The sequence below is a fragment of the Hordeum vulgare genome, unplaced genomic scaffold (genome assembly GCF_904849725.1).
Source record: "Hordeum vulgare subsp. vulgare unplaced genomic scaffold, MorexV3_pseudomolecules_assembly, whole genome shotgun sequence".
In the NCBI taxonomy this organism is placed as follows: Eukaryota; Viridiplantae; Streptophyta; class Magnoliopsida; order Poales; family Poaceae; genus Hordeum; species Hordeum vulgare.
Genome location: NW_025422567.1, coordinates 84,078 through 101,907, shown reverse-complemented (window position 1 = coordinate 101,907; position 17,830 = coordinate 84,078). Strand labels below are relative to the sequence as shown.

At 42.5% G+C, this 17,830-nt stretch overlaps 1 long non-coding RNA gene and 1 pseudogene across 1 annotated transcript; both read right to left on the bottom strand.

Annotated features, from left to right (window-relative positions):
- Positions 1 to 5: 5 nt before the first annotated feature.
- On the bottom strand, positions 6 to 1,681 carry LOC123420242 (annotated as a pseudogene).
- Positions 1,682 to 13,393: 11,712 nt separating this feature from the next.
- On the bottom strand, positions 13,394 to 14,617 carry LOC123420248. The gene is made up of 4 exons (XR_006618925.1): positions 14,526 to 14,617; positions 14,336 to 14,448; positions 13,992 to 14,025; positions 13,394 to 13,885 (listed from the first exon to the last, which is right to left on the bottom strand). It is a non-coding gene; the product is annotated as an uncharacterized LOC123420248 (long non-coding RNA).
- Between the last annotated feature and the right edge of the window lie 3,213 nt (positions 14,618 to 17,830).

The window sequence follows — 17,830 nt, the reverse complement described above, 5'->3', positions numbered from 1 at the left end:
AGCTTGTCCCATCTCTTGTTACACAGGGCCGTGTACCGAAGCCAGTGCCAGTTGGTGGTGCTCAGGAACGCGAACGTCCAAGACGATGCCAGCGCGTTCAGGAGCGACATCGTCTCCATGAACACGGCGCCACCCAGCAGGATGTAGGTGATGGCCACATCGGATCTGATGTAGCCATCCTTGGGGGTGAACCGGAACAGCAGAAGCGAAGTGGTGACGGCGAGCGGAGAGATGAAGCGGATTAGGTAGCCGCGGAAGGTGTGCACCACTGCCGCCTTGGTGTAGAGGATGTCGTACATGAGGGAGAGCTCGATCTCCATCAGCGTCCACAGCTCGACGCCTTGTATCAGCTTGCTGGTGACCTCTTCTTGGCCGTCCATGGAGTCCTCCTCGACCACCGAGGAGTCGACCATGGCGCGCTTGCAGATATGGAACAGCGAGTGGGCTCGTCGCAGGTGGAACTCCTCGTCCGTGGCTATGTCCTGAGGGTGGTTATGGTTGTGGATGGCGGCCGGCTGCGTATTGACGGAGGCGGCGATGCTCTCCAGGGTGCTGCACTTGAGCGCCCACGTCCTCTCCGCGTACTTGACGAAGCCGACGACGACATCAAAATGGAGGCGATCAGGAGCAGCTTCCCATCCTGGCCGCCGGCGACGGCGATGTGCTTCTTGAGGACGTAGCCCGCTCCTAGTACCTGCACGATCAGGACGGTGAGGTGTCGGAGCCAGAGCTGGTTGTCCTGGAGCGCATAGGCGGTGATGTTGTCCGGGCCGCCGAGGTGGAGCAGCAGGAACGGCGCCCAGAACGCGACGAGCTGGTTCTCACGCACGGCGCTGCCAAACGACAGGTGGCCGACGGAGTACACGGCGGTGGAGTCGGCTATGAGGTACGCTAGCCACAGGAGGAACCTCCGCACAGGGAGCGTCTGACGCCGGCGGATCCCGGCAAAGACGAAGAGGACGAGCTGGAGCCCGAGGCTGAGGAGGACCAGGATCTGCATCGACCGGTGGTTCCATAGCACCAGCGGCCCTGCAGCCATACTAAATGATCTTCTCCTCTTGATACTCTGGTCTCCACTGCACTACCTGGAATTGGATAAATTTCCGCGGCTTTGTTTCAGACACATGATCAGGAGTAATAAACCAAAAGGATCCACACAAATGCGAATGTATAGATAACAGTACATTATCATGTATGATAAATGCAGGATTTCGTCCGTGAATTTGCTAATTCTCAGTCGCCTGAAGTACCCACAAGTGACTGTAATCTAGAATTGCACAAATGTACATTGCACAGTAGACACGTGAATTTTCATACGGATAACAAAAGGCACACTCCCTCACGAATGTACTTATATGTAACTAATGCTCGCGATCGAGTCGATGGTGTATGCATAATTACATACCGGCTGTGTAGGAGTAGCGTTGCAGCTTCGAATCCGGAAACCAGCCGATCGATCGTCTCACGATCGAGGGGGCGGCGAAAGAAATTAACAGAGAAAGGCACAGAGGTGCGGCGGCCAGTGGATGTCACTCTCCACACTAGCTAACCAGTGGACATGCCGATTGATCGGAAGTTCCAATTGGATCTGCTTCTTAAGAGAGGAATAAGGAAGCTTCACTCGTGGTTTGTAGTTGTAGATGTAGATGGATCAGCCCGAATCACTGCTAAGCTGGCAGGATCAAATATGTACTAGAGTACGAGAGTATTTATTGTTTTATTCTTGATCTCTTTTACTAGGGTACGTACACTTGTACACTTGTAGATTAGATTAATTAAATTAAATTGCAGTTGCAAGTAGATTAGATTAAGGGAGCTGCTGCTACCCAGTGGCATGCCGGGGCGAAGCCTGATGGAGCTCCAGCTTCCAGCCTCCCACCTTCGCTTGCTCTTTGGCCTTTGGATGTACGAATAAGTTTAACAACTTGTAGGCTCCATTCTCGAAAAAAATAACAACATGAAGAGTCAATCTTCAAAAGGGCTGCCTTTCACTGATTAACTCTGAAATCACGAATAATTATTGCATGTGACTAGGTTGTAAATGAATCTAGTGCAAAAAGCAGGCAAACCGCAAATATTGTGCCTGCATCACGAAATCACAATGCCTTCCTTGATGCAATAAAAGCATGCGAACAAGGCATAACACATAATAATTTGGGGTGTTTCTCACGGACGGCTTATGAAAGGGAACCATATGTCGTGCAAGAGCAAGCCGATGTTTATCAGAAGAATAAATGGGAAAATTATTCGTAGCATGGTTAGTAATTTATATTTTAAATCATTATCAAATTATAAAAACTCCTAACCAAGTTGAGAATGAAGTCCCAACTTATCTGGCTGGTAAAACATCAACTTGCTATTGCGTCATTACCAGGACAAGAAAGGTTAGTAAAAGGTAGTGATATGTTTCTTTTCAACCCTTGATGGAGTAGTGAAAGAAAAAAATTAAGTATATATAAGGTGAGATGGAGCAGAAGAAAATATATAAACAGTGGACATAGGCATGACCACATTTAAATTAACATAGGCACAAGTGACCACACTCAAATTAACAAATAAATAGCATGTACTTAACTTGTAGCTAAATAAACTAAGCACCTAATCAACCTAAACCTAACTAATCCAATCCAAAGCGGATCCATTTCAGTTAGTTGAATCTAACTACCGCTAGCAAAATTTTCTTAACAAAACATAACAAAAAATAAAACCATCGACACAAACGTGAGCAACACGGCATTATACTACACTACGGGAGGGTGGCGACTGCGAGAGGCTTTTCTCGTGCACAACCTCGGTGTCCGTGATTTGCGGGCCCACCCCTTTCGAGCGGCCTCGGGGATCGGCTAGGGGGAGAAGAGGTGACATCATTGACGGGGTCAAGTCCTCCAGAAACCATAAGGAATCTCTTGGCCTCTACCGCAAACAGAGTTGTCCACGACGAAGAAGCCACCCCTGTCGATGGTGGGCCATATGGATGGTGGCCGGCATGAATATCTATTGAAGTCCGTGTCGAGGGAGGGCAAAGAGGGCTCACTGTTGGCAGTACAAAGGCTTAATTAGGCTAGCAATAATGGGGATCCGTGAAAGTTGTCAGTTGAGGGTCTGCAAAGCGGATCAGTGAAACATGTCGCGGGAAAGGAGGGCTAGGTGGTGGTGAAGCAGCAGTAGGGTTCGATAGCTATGGATGGAGAGAGAGAAGGGTGAAGATGAGTCTAGGGTATGAATATGAGGAGAATGTTTCCTCATAATTGTGTTTTTCTTGGTATTAACCAAGCTGACAGGATATAATGTGTTTTCTCTAAAACCGCCTAATGTTACCTTTATTGATGTCAGCTGAAATTATTTCGCAAAAAACAACTGGATGGACCAACCAAAAATCTTGAATTTCTACTAGTCAAAGTTTATATATTGAGTTGTTCGTGAGAAACAAAAAATAGTTGAAGTGAAAATAACGAACTATTATGATTCAAACCACAAGAAGGGTTTTGGTGCATGTGTTCAGGAAACACGCTCTAAAGAAGAGTTGTTCAAAGTATATTCCATTCATATGGTAGGACGTGTTGATTTTTTGGCACTCGGTGGGAAATACCATTTTCTGTTGGATCAACTCAATGGTCACCTCGACAGCTTCGACTTCGTTTGTGGTGTGCTGGTTTAGGCAGGATGGTGTCATGTGCAATTCCTCTCTGTCGGTGGAGTAGTGACATAGCGTTGCTCCCATTGGAGCTGAGAATGGTTGTTGAAAGGATCAAGATGGCCCTAGAGGGAGGTGGAGGGGTGATTAGGTACAATTACTTAGCAATTTTAGGCAATATTGCAGAATATGAAAGTGAGCCTAACAATTCCAACAATTATTCCAGTGTTAAGCAAAGTGAACAAATACAACAAGTATTAAGATAAACAAGCACAATATAATGTAAGTAAAGGCTAAGGGACAAATAAACACAAGTAGGGAGCTAGGGTTAGGGATAAACACAACTCCGAGTGAGGACAATGTCTTCCGATGTTCATTTCTTTGGAGAAAAACTACTCTTCGTTAGAGAGGTGGATGTTACCAGCAAATAACACAAATGCCACAAAGGCTCACCCTAGTAACACCCTGAGACAACACACCACATGAAGGCGTTTCTCAATCACTAGTTGTAGACCTTGAGGTGATCTCTAACCCTTCACAAACTTTCGGGGGCAATTTTAATGGTTGATTCCTCACCGAAGAACACCTACAATCTTGGGGTCTTCAGTCTCCAAGCGTAACAAGATAAAGGGAAAACACTCAAGACTTTCTCTTATCACAAATTTATGTGGTCAAAGGAGGGAGAAGGAGAAAATCTATCTTTTGATTGGATCAACAAAGAATCCTCACAAATGCACTAGAGATCTGGGATTTGGTGTGAGAACAAGAGTGTGGGAGGACTAGGGTTCTTGAGGATCTTCTCAATGTATTGGATAGCCCTCTTACGGATTGGTACAAGGGTATTTATAGTGGGAGTGCAAAAGTGGTTGTTGGAGCAACTTATATAAGAAGTTATAGGACGTCGAGTGAATAAAAACATCTGACGCCAAAACATAGATTGGACGGCCGAAAGATTGGCCGGTCGTCCGCCACTAGTAAATGCAAACGGATCAGTTAAGAGTGAATATAGGCACATACAGTGTTTTGTCGGGTGTTCGGTTATTGTCGGTTGTTCGGTGCCTCGAGAGGTATCGTAAGTACAGTGAGTACCGGAAATCCATCAATTTGTTTCTGTTGACCGGATTTCTCGGACGGGGCCGGTCATCTGATGACACGGGAGACCGAACGTCCATTGGGGACCGAAGATTCGACATTTCGGCTTTGTAAGGATAGACCGGTTATTACCGTATTTTTGGTGTAGGACGGAAGTTCGGTGATTAGTGAGTTACCAGACGTCCGGTGACTACTAGTCGTTAGGCGAGACAAAGACTAAAAAGACCAAGCCTAGGCAAGAATTCATGGATGAAATGGTGGTGATACTAGGACTGGGATGTAGGTGTAGAAAAGAGAGAAAAGGAATATATATGGGTTTTGAGCAAGTCTTTCACAAGAAACAAGGATCCCCTATTAATAGTGCGGTGAGCAAACCGAAAAAGCCTAAGCTATTTGTCTTGTTTCTCTGTTCTTGAGCATTGTATATTTACTAGTCATGATCCAAACATCAATCCTTGGGGACTAAAACCTGAGATATACTTGACAAATATGATTAGTCCCTTGTATGAATATTTTCATCAACATCAAAATATGGTTAAGGGCACGATTGCACTTTCAGTTGTGCTTGCAGGAGCCGTTACCTTCTTGGAGGCATCAGGATTGCAGTTGTCGCCTTCCTATCTGAGATGCTCCAGAGAAAGCCTTGATCTAGGTCTTCTCAGATGTGATGATGGCGGCGCCTAAATATTTGCTGTCTATTGGGGGCATCTTTTTCGAAATGTTTCCATCTACAAGGTCCCATGGTTTGAGGCAGTTTTCGACGTATTATCAACATTGGGTCGCCACAAAGTGGTGGTAGCTAGCTATTCGGTGTGTTTGTGGTTTCACAGTGGGCTATTTGTTCACAGAATTGAATGTCCAAGCGGTGATAATGAGAAGTGGAGGTGATCATGATGAATCTATGACATAAATGCAGGGTAGGTTCAACGTCAAGGACACTAATGTTTTTAGCATGAAGACAACACACAACATACACACACCTTGACACAACCTCATAATACCACAATATGCATGAACAATAAGAGTGGCCTGGGTTGCATGAAAGTTTTGGCATGACGACGTCTATGTGGACTCATGCACTTTATGTTCATATTAAGAACATCAATTCAACATGGAAGAAACAAAGAGATGCCTTGCTGATTGAAATCTTTGTCTAATATCTTGATGCTCCAATTCTGAAAGGCCTTGCATCTGCCAAAAAGTAGCTTATACACATTACATTAGATGTCATTCAATAAAAACATGTTCTAATAATTATATACCCCCTCCGTTTCTAAATATAAGACGTTTTAGAGGTTCTACGATGGCCTAAATATCGAGCAAAATCGGTGAACCTACGCTCTAAAATGTGTTCTACATACATCCGTGTATAAGTGGGTTAGCGAAAATACCATGGTCAACATTGGTGCACATGCACCCGAGTTGCAACAAATAAAAATAGTAAAAAAGGTCAAATATTCACTAGTAGAAATAAGGGCTTTCATCCCAGCTCGAAAAACACATTAGTCCCGGTTCCTTTACGAACCGGGACTAATGTTAGTATGAGTCCTGGTTCGAGCGGCAAAGGCGCCGGTCGGGCATTAGTCCCGGTTCAAATGGGACCTTTCGTCCCGGTTCGTGTCTCGAACCGGGACTAAAGGGTTTGGAGGATTTAGTCCCGGTTCGTGTCTTGGACTTTAGTCCCGGTTCGTGTCTCGAACCGGGACTAAAGGGTTTGGAGGATTTAGTCCCGGTTAGTGTCTTGAACCGGGACTAAAGGGTAGACCTTTAGTCCCGGTTCGTGACACGAACCGGGACTAAAGGTGTTCAGTTTTTTTTTCTATTTTTAAATTCTTGTTCGTAGTTTCTGTTTTAAATTGCTTATATCTTTTAGGATATTTGATGTTTTTGATTGATTCTTTTTGCATTAGATTCAAAATTTTGTCTAGTTTCTGTTTGTGCCATTAGTTTTCAAATTTGAATGGTTCAAATTTGAATTTGTTTAAATTTGCTTCAAACCCAGTTTTTGAATAACTTGAGTTTAGAAATAGTTTTTAATTTAATTCTTTTTGCTCCCACTCATGTGTTAGATTGTTGTCACAGTAAGATTTATTTGGTTACTTTAGAATAATTTAAATTAGGATTTTAATTAAAGAAATATTGTTTTGCTTATATAGTTGTTTTAGTCTTTTAATTGTTGTTTTTTTATTATTTTTAGTTAGTTCTTTCTGTAGATTTTAACATGTTGTAGTATGGTGCATATTTAATGCACAAAAAAAATCTATAGTTCAATTAATTTTAAAAAATGCCTTTGTAGCAGATGGGTTTTCGTCTGAAACCTTGATACTTTGAGTTTTGTAGAAAATAAAAAAAAATGATAAAATCTTCAAAAAATAAACAAAAATGATAAAACCTTCAAAAAATAAAATCCTTTGAGATGTTGTTAGGTTTTAGTGTCTAGTCGGTATAGAAATTTTGAGATATGAATTTTGACCGTTTTTGCAAAAAAAGGAAAAAAAGAAACGACCATAACTTTTGCATACGACGTCCAAAAAATATTAATATATAAAAAAAACTAGAAAAAATTGGTACTCGATTTCACCCGGGCTTGCCCGGTGAAGTTTTCTCACATGCTCAAAATTCCAAATGGAAAAAAAGTTATTTCAAAAAGAAGTTTTTTTCAAAAAAAAGAAAAATAATTTTATTTAAAAATATTAGGTTGTTTTCATTGAAATTCACTATTATTGTTACTTATTAAGTTTATTTTAATAATTGTTTGTAATTCAAAAAATTAAATCATGTGACATGACATCAAGACCCAAGTTGTTTAGGATTGATAGCTTACTATTTTCAGGAAAACAACAAGTGCACACTTGGCAACTAGGGTGATAGAACCAGAAAGTTAAGCGTGCTCAGGCTGAAGCAGTGAAAGGATGAGTGATCGACCGGAAAGTTAGACGACTTGAAATGAGTGATCCATGCTAGAGCAGTGAGGATGGGTGATTAGAGATTAAATTGTCAAATAATTCAAAGATTAGAAAATTGGAATAAAACATAAAAAATATTCAAAAATAAAATTTGAAAAAAAATAAAAAAAATATACCTGTTCGGGTCAAAAAAACAAAAAAAACAAACGGATCCTTTAGTCCCGGTTCGTAAGTAGAACCGGGACTAAAGGTACTCCCTCCGAGGCGGCCACGTGGAGCACCTTTGGTCCCGGCTTGGAACAGGGCCGGGACTAAAGGTTAGGCCTTTAGTCCCGCCCCTTTAGTCCCGGTTGGTGAACCGGGACTAAAGGCCCTGTCCCCACTAGTGATTTTGGGAACTTTTTCGCAACACCACTTGTCTAGTGTATTACTCATGCGTAAAATTTCACAATAAAATGACTTGGGGTGAACGGATAAAAACAAAACTGACACTCCTATATTAACCTTACTATTCACACATTTTGTAGTTGCAGTTTTGTCTTTTTTGCCAACAATACCATGCAAGTCATTTTGTTGCGGAACTGTACACGTGAGTAATACACTAGACAATGACAAATTTTGTTACAAAAAGTTTCAAAATTATTCTACTATTTAAACATTTTTAATGCTAAGGTACATGTGCACTAAGGTTGCAAAAATCTGCACCGGTTAGATTGTTTTGTTCTATTGCGATTTGTCATCTCTTTCTTTGAATAGCTCGACGATGTCTGAAGTCAAATAGTAGTAAGCAAATACTGAGAAGGCCATGCATTTTGGATTGACCGATTAACCTAGAACAATCTTGTCCCTCGATTAAGAAACATTCTGAAGCATAAATACATATGTGCCAAAAAAATGCATGTTAAAGCAAGTGCGTGTTGGAATAAACCAAAAACAGTCTTCACTGCAGATTTACAAAGGTAACTAACACCCGAAGTCACCATGGCAGTTTCAGGAAAGGGATACGAAGGATGAAATTCACCTTTCCATTTCCTCCTGGACGTGCATCCTTTCCTTCACCTGCAGTCCAACATTTACTCAGTCCAATAAAATTGAATCGTCAAGACTACAAGTATTTTACCCTCGTTGTTGGATCTTGGGGCCCATGGATCCTGGGCTCGTGCAATTAACATGGCAGGTGACCATTCCGGCGTCGACTTTGCATATTTCTAGCAAGCAACTAACCAAGTGGTAATCCTTGCAAAGCCCCCGTAAGGGTCATTTTTGGTCGGTTGTGACACGCTCTTAGCTGTCATCACATGTTGCGCGTTAAACGCTTTCTTGCAATTATTTTTCTATACACGTCTTCAGGTTTTAGATGTGTATTTCCGGTTTTAAGGTTTTTGTCTGCTTTTCCCTAGGTTTTTGAAATACTGATAACTGAAAAACAAATTTGCCGTGAAAACACACGTTTACTTGCTTCCGGTAGATGCACAAATTTACTTCCGCAACAGACACGGGAAGAAAACAAACGTGTTTTTCATCCTTGCGTGAGGGGAACATATTTACTTCTGCAACAGACACGAAAAAAAAACATGTTTTTTCTTTGTTTTTGCAAGAGGCACATATTTTCTTTTTATGAAGGCACATGTTTGATTCTGCAAGAGGCATGTTGTGTCTCTCAGAAAAAAAAGCCTTTTTTTCTTTTAGGAGAGCCAAAGATGTGTTTCTTGTGGAGGCACCTGTTTGCTTCTATCTCAGAGAGGCAAATCATATCGCCTTTTTTGTTTCACGAGAGGCAAAGATTTGCTTCTCGTGGAAAAATATGAAAAACCCGTGCTTTCGGTTTCTTTTTTAATTTTGGTTTTCCTTATTTTTTCATGGAAAGAAAGTTCATTAAAATCCATTGATATCGGATCTAGTTCTTAAAAACATGATATGAGAAATCTAACAGTGAACACTTCTTGATTTAAACGCCCTTTAAGAGGTAAAACATTTTGAATAAATAAATCTATTAAAAAGGAAAAAACTCACATGCTGCAACATGTGGCGTACATGCAGTAAGCCACTTGTCACAATCTGGAATATGAGAGTGACCTTTCCAAGGGATACCCCTTATTAGTGATTTCGATATTTCTCGCTAGTCAAATTCTGCTCATAAAATAAGAACTCTTTCAAATTTCCTATATGACGCTCTCTGCACCAGTGAGTCAATCAAACACATAGGAACGACCGACCGAGCGACGTACTGGGATGGCCCATTAGCTAGCTTTAGCTTAGGGTTTTCTTTCAGTTAGGGAACCTTAGGAAGGTTCTTGAACAGGTTTTTTCCTACTGGTTACTTTTATTAATTTTTATTCGTTCTCCTAGGATTTTTTTGTAGTCTTTTTTCTTTTCTTTCTTCTGTTTCTTTTATTTATATTTATGTTTTTCCATAAATTCACAATTTTAAAAATTAAAATCTTCAAATTTTGTGTATAATTCCAAATGTTGTTCATTGCTTTTAAAAATAATATTTGGATTCAATTTTTTTGTTCTCCACTTTCTCGGCTTTTCACCGTACATTTTCCTCATCGATCGCGAGCTTCTTTTTTTGAAGGTCAAAGAAGTTCTTCATGGCCTCCTATTTCTCTTGGCGCTTCTTCTCTTTACTCTTCTCAGTTTACACCTCCTTTTGGGTTATGAACCCCTTCTAAGTTTCTTGCAACATGGGTGTCGCCGCATCATACTTTGGATGTACCTGGCAGTTGGTCGTCCGCCTTTGCCTCTTTGCACTTGTGTCAAAGATCGATGAGCCCCCCACCCCCCAGCCTTATTTATGGTTGGCATGTTGTTCCTTTCACTTTTCTCAATCCTTGTTTTTCATCCAACAATGGGTCAAGGTAAATGGATTGCTCCCATGCATATAGGGCCTTGAAGGTTTCCGTAGCTTGGGAACACTTACATATCACATGAAACCAACGAAATACATGCACTTGCGTAGACGGACAAGTTATGCTCATACAAAGAGGGGAATGGAAACATACCGATTCCTTGACACCAATGCCACTATCGAGACGACCAACGAGATGTTTATAGAAGCCACAATTTTTTTTAATCTTATTGGATTAAGCTCCACCTCTTTTGAAGTGACAAATCACCCGTTCTTAAATTTGCAGGGATCAAATTAACTTCCTATGTTCATGGAAGAAAGCATGGAGCCTCTTTCAAAATGTTGAACCTTTTTGCTCGGAGCCGCTTTGGGGATTTTGTCCAATTTCCACCCAAACTTCGCAAATCAACTTGTCCTCATCCTTCGTGTATGCTCCATTCCTCACGCTTTGGGGCCTCTTCTGTGACCAAGCTTGATGAAATAGCTCCTCCCCAAACAATGATTCTTCCTCGTTGTCGACACTCTCATGGCCTTCAGTCTCATGGTCTTGATTGTCTTGGGCTTGAGGTTCTTTCCCTTGATTATCTGCGGGCGTGCGGGACTGTGGGCTAGGACACCGGACGTGCGGGCATGTCGGGGTTACTTGTTTTCCCACATGTAGGGATCTGGAAGGGACCGCGAGACACGAGGCTGGACGTGTGGACATTATCTGTTTGGTCCACACGTAGGCGTGTGGGCTGGTTTTCTTAGATACCACACAAAACGTGTGGCAAGACCCCTTAACGCCCACACGAGTGTGCATTATCGCGACCCTATTTTTATGCTCAAAGTCACGCATGTCGTTTTTGTAGTGACTATGAAAAAAAAAAAGATATCCTTAAAAGTGGATAAAAAAGGAATCTTTATAGACAAACGGTCAACTACTCAACCTTGGGAAACTGACTCTACAAGAGAAATAGCTTATACCATCCTCCAATTCAACTACTCGAGGACAATGCATATAGGGGCATCCTCATAAAACAAGTTTGTAAAGTAGTCATCTCCTTTTGTTCATTATGTATTATGGTGCGGCTGCCTGTGAGGGACGCTCTTAGGGATGGCATCCGCAGGTATGAGTATGGATGGAGCCTTTCCATACCCTTACCCGCCCCGTCTGATACTATCCATAATCCTTACCCATACCCGTCAACGGATACAATTTTCCCCATACCTGTTACCCGACAAGGTAGACGGATACCCATGGGTAAAATTCATTGTTTAATAATTCGTCCGATTAATCCGTTAACTTGCCAGTTAATCGCTACTCTTAGGGTGACCGAATCGAATAACACATATTCATCGTGTTCACTTGTCACGTCGATTAATTGGCCAGTTAGACGATTAATCAGTTATCATACCGATTAATCAGTTGCCAGACCGATTAATCACTACTAGCCCATTAACTGATGGGCAAATGAATCCCAAAATTTTGGCACATAACCCTTCCCACCCCTCTTGCTACTAAATATCTAGGGTTTGGCCCTCCTCCCGCTTCCTCATGCTCCTTTCATCCCCTCCTAACCTGGTTGGTGGCTAGTCGTGTCCTCACTAGTGCGAGTCACCACACTACACCTGCAAGATCTAGTTGATCCGCCATTCTTCTCGCCTGCCTGGACCCCACCCCCTTGTCCACTCCCCATCCTCTCCCATGGGATGCTCGCCAATCTCTTCCTCACTGGCGTCACCAGCCAGCAAGGTACTACCATCTTCCCCTCGATCTTAGTGGAGAATCCAATATTCATATATTAGAAAATTACGAATTACAATTTCGTAGATGGGTGGATGGAACTGTTGGTTTTGGTTGTTATGTGTAGTACATTGTGTGATGTATGTTAGCAAGTATATGTATAAATTAAAATGCTTAATTGATTACATTTTGAGATTTTCTATATTTGGTGTATAACGATTATCAATTTTACCTCTTGTTTATTTTTTATATACCTATAATAGAATATTTTGGTATATTACATAGCTAGGTGCCTGGAATTATGGTATAATACATAAAAAATCTAGATATTAGTTGGAAAGTTTTTATTTAATCTAATAATTAATCCAGTTAATAGGTCGATTCACCGATTAATCGCTACTCCCAAACCGACCGAGCAACTACCAGTTACCGATTTCTTAAACATTGGTAAAATTACCCATATTTACAAAACATCAATTTAAGTAATTTATAGTTATAAACTGCATTGTATCATATAGTTTACAAAGATAGATTATAACTACAACACATACTTATAAAACAACATCATATAGTCACAAACAACAACACATAGGCATACACTTTTAATTCATAAATTATTGACATAGTGTATATTGTAGAGAAATTTTTTAGTTTACATAGATTTTATATGGTGCATGGGTATATAGGTACGGGTTATATGATCCATATCCGTACCCGCTCTATCCGAAGGGTTTCAGATTTTTCTATTTACATATTAATGGATAAATTTTTGTTCCATGCCCTTACCCTAATAGGATTTTTACCAGCAGGGTTCGTGGGTAATGGGTACCCATTTCCATCCCTAGACGCTCTCATGCTCTCCCATGACGCCGAACCGCGTGGATGATGTGGAGCACAATCCTTGAAGCTTGACCAGAGAAAGAGTTACCCTCTCCTTCCGTGGATCTTGGTGGTTAAGTTTCGTTTCCCTAGCTCTACGGAGTTTTCCAGGAATCTTCCTTCCTTGATCGAGGTTGCTTAATTTGCAAATGTTGTGTGAACAATTCGTTTTCTTCATTTATTGCAAAGTACTTCAATATCTTCTTTTTGTTTGAGGAATTATATATGAAAAGGTACGAAATCTCATATTCAACTACTAGTAGCACTGACTAGAGACGACAACTGAAACGAAGTGTGGAAGATATTCCATGATGCCATATTATTTACACACATGCATGCGCGCGCACACACACACATGCTTCAGAGTACATATGGCTTCACCAGCAGTTCATATGTCGCAAATAGGGAGTACAGAAACAGCAAGTACATGTGTTACAAGTCGATTTCTCGCCACTTGTTCAAGAATCCAAGATATATACAAGCAATCACGACAACACTCCTCGGCCTCAAATCAGCAGGTACGGCATGAGGACAGGTAAATAGGCGATACAGTCATTGATGAGATGCGTGGTCGAAGGGGTGACCGAGACGATGGCAGCATGGTTTTGGCAGCAACAGCGGCGACCGAAAAAGACGAGGATTGGGACGCTTGTCGGGGTTGTAGAGGACCACAATTCTGCGGGCAGTTCCGGTCGGCGTCGGCAAGATACAACCCATCGGCAACAAAGGATGAGTGGGCACAAGAGAGAGGTTGGTATGTCGTGTGCGTAGCAGCGCTGTGTTGAAAGTTTCCATATCTTCAGAAGAAACATATTCGAATTACTGAAAGGACAAAGAGGATATAGGAGACCAAATTGAACGGAAAGCACACCCGATGTAAAGAGAAGTAAAGGAAATACTCACTGAATATTCCTGTAATCTCAACTGTAGGTCCCGCCTGTTAAACAACCAGCCGACAGGATAATAAACAACCAGCCGATTAGAGACAATTAGACACAGACGGGCTAATCAACTAGCGCTCATGGTCAACTTCATAACTAAATAAGCTAGTTGACTGTAAATTGTAGCATAGGATAACTGCAAGTATGTATATGAAGCATATGTATTTCAGTGGATAAAAACATAACAATGGAAATTTATATAGAGATGTAGTACTAGTTGATTACTTGTAGGTTGTAGCCATCTGAGTATGTACGGGGAAACATAATAGATAGCAAAGGAATTAAGACAAGAGGTCGAAATATCACCGGCTATTCAGTGTCGTCGTCGCTGCTGATATAGATCCGTCCATCTTTTTCGACAATAATCCTGACATGGTCGTACCTAGGAACCGGCGTCTGCGGCGCCATATAGTAGGCGTCTAGAGAAAACCAGAACACGCATGCATCAACGACACACGAAAGAAGCCAGAAGAAGGAAGGAAATTTAAGAGAGTACCGTGGCACGGCACGGCGGAGATCGTCGGCTGTATGGAGGTCGATCGTCGCTGGGCGGTTGATGAGGAGGTCGAGCAGTATCACAGGTTTGCGAGAATGGAGGGGAGGAGACGACGTGGTTGCCCTATTTATAGTCAAGAGTTGCCCTAATGGGCCGGCCGGCGGTGGGGCTGACGTCCGGCACGAGGCGGGCCGGGCACGTTTCCGATGCGGATATTCTCCTGCTGCTGCCGTCTGCATGTGGACGTGGAGACAATGAGTTATCTTCTGGCTCTCATCTGCCTGTGATGCTGAGGAGGTGACACCGTGTGTGGACGTGGAGCACGTATCTGAGATCTCAGATCACTAATATATTTCCATTTCCATTCCGTGACGTACGACGCTACGACTACCATGCCCATGCATGCGTAGGTGATGGTCGTGCCGGTGGATCTTGCGTGCGATGCTTGATGCCTAAGTTTCGTGCTGGGTCAGCCGTCAGCGGTATATATCGCCCCACAGGCTACGTTGCAACACCAATGTTCCATACGTACGTACGTTCATCGCCATGACCGGCAGCAGGTGGACGTCAAAGAGCTCGATCGGTCAGTCTGCTCGGCCGGGGGAACGGCCGGGGGAGCGTCATCACCTGAGCATCAACAACCGCGCCACGTTGAAGGAGGAGGAATTTGGTTATTTGCCACTTTACAAAAATAGGGTTTTCCTCCGTTTTATATTATAAAGCCTCGATCAAAGCATACAAGACACCACACGATTCAGCATGACACACGCATACGAGGTTTAAAACGCACATAGGCCGGCTGGCAGCCGCCTAGTGGCAGAGTACAACTCAGACTAAAACGTCATGATCGGGGCACAACGCATGGAACCCCAAATAAAGAAACAAAGTAGCGAAGCTAATCCGGCTTCGAAGGTGATGGTGGAAGTGGCGTCGAAGGGGACGTCAGGCGAGTGGCGACCGCTCTCAAAGCAGTGGGATGGGTAATCCTTGGCCTATTAGACCAAGGCCATCCACGATTAGACGGCCTTTGACAAAGGCCGTCTGGTTGGGATGGGTAATTCTTGGCGCTAAAAGGGCCGCCCTACTAGTGTGCCCTTTAGCTAAAATCCTGAAGATTACATTGATGACAGTTATTGGTCGGAACTGCCCACTATCCGAGGCCCGGGGCACCTTCGGGATGAGGGAGATTATCCCGAAATTCAACCGCGAGAGGTCGGCAACACCCTGTTTAAACTCGCGAAAGAGCACCATGATCTCTCCCTTGATGAAATGCCAGAATGTCTGCAGATGTCGGCTCTCTTAAATAATCATGACCAAACACTGCAATCACAGCCTTGTAGAATCTGTATAACAATTCTTGGCATGTAGACTCACTCATACGGACGTATTCATTGATAAGATCACCGAGTACTCCATAAGCAAACATCCGGATGACAGCAGTGCATTTTTGGTGAGATGAGAAGTCAATCCTTCCAATGGCATCTTCTTTTCACTCGAAGTACCTATCGTATCCGACCACCCCCTCTCGAATCCGGTTGCAAACATGCCTAGCCATATGGAAACGAAGCCGGAATTTCAGATGTTTGAAGAGCGGATTGCTTGTGTCAAAGTAGTCCTCCCATAGAAGAAAATGGCCGCTCTCTCGGTTGCGATTCAAAGCCAGAACATGCCCCCGAATCGAGCCCCAGAACAGCGGCCGATGCATGTTAATGTGGTCATGGACCAACACGGCGAGCAGCATCTCCTCATCGTCGGATGAGGAATCGTCGGAGTCGCATAGAACATTATGGAAAAAGAACTCGTCGGCGCAGCCCATTTTGTACCTTAAGGCAACCCGTGAAACAGCTTGCGGGCGTGGACGAGAAGCTGACCAGTGACGGCGGGTTGCGGTCGGGGAAGCTGCGGTGCCCCGGCGGCGCTGCGGCCGACGGCGTGGGGTAGGCGTTGCGGTACAAGAGGATGCAGCCAGAACTGGGCGGCGACAACAGCAGCGAGGGGACTGGGGCGAGGCGAGGCGAGGACTAGATGGGGTGGAGAACGACCAATGTACCACCGGGTAGCGGGCCAGGGAATGGCGGAAGCGCGCGTCGTCCGCGCCCGTTTTGTGTCCGCGCCGACCCAAATCAGGCTAAAAATTAAACCGGAAATGGATCGGCAAGCGAACGAAAAGCGGACACGCGTCCGTTCGGGTCGGCGCGTTGGAGTTGCTCTTAGGCCTTCCCCGCCAAAAAAAACGCTTAGGTCTTAGGGTGTGACCACTAACCAGTCCACAACATCTTAATTAACCGAACTGTATGTGTGTACAGATTTAAGAACGTAGTTGCAGGAAAATATACTTTGGTTTCTAGTTGTACATGCACCTTATATGGTGATTTTTTAATAATTAATTAAAAATCTAAATAGTTTTGAAGTATCTTTATATTAAACATGACTTCGTTTTGCACTAGTATATAAATTTTTACGAAAAAAAGTCAACATTGACATCTGGGTAAAAAGACAAAATACACTATATTTTGATTAAAAAATTATCTTTTTGAAAAGAAGTCAAAATATAATTTTCTTTTTATGGACCTGTTCTCACAAGTATAATGAAAGGTCAAGTTTATTTCAAAAAAATTTAACATTTTGTTGAATTGCTATATTTTCTTTGCATATAATATGTATATACAACCAGGTTCCAAAAGTCCCCTTCCCGTTATTGTACTCCCTCTTAGAGTGGAGACCGAAAGGAGCGTGGAAGTTTCTAGCCGATATGTTGATGTGACAATATACATGCTCCCTCGGTTTTAATTTACTTTGCATGTTAGTTTTCTCTTAAGTCAAAATTCATAACTTTGAACTAAGTTATTAATATTTTTTATTATTATCTACAATAACAAATTAATATGTGTAGATTCACCATTGATTATTATTTTCATATTATTTTATTTTTGTTGTTGTAAATGTGCATATTATTTTTTATATACTTGATCAAATTGTATAAGATTTGACTAAGGACAAACTTACTTTGGAGAATAAATAAAGAAAGAGGAGTACTATGTTTTATACTACATGTGTTTCTAAACATAAGTCTCTTTAGATATTTCACTACAGCCTACATACAGAGCAAAATAAATGAATCTACATTTTAAACTATGTCTATATATATCCGTATGTAATTTGTAGTAAAATCTCTAAAAATACTTTTGTTTAGGAACAGAGGGAGTACTTACCTGTGGAAGCTACTTTGATCACTGAACGAGTCAGTTGCATGAATGACTTACCGTGTCCATGTACTTGTTTTTAGAAAAGGAGGCATCGCCGCG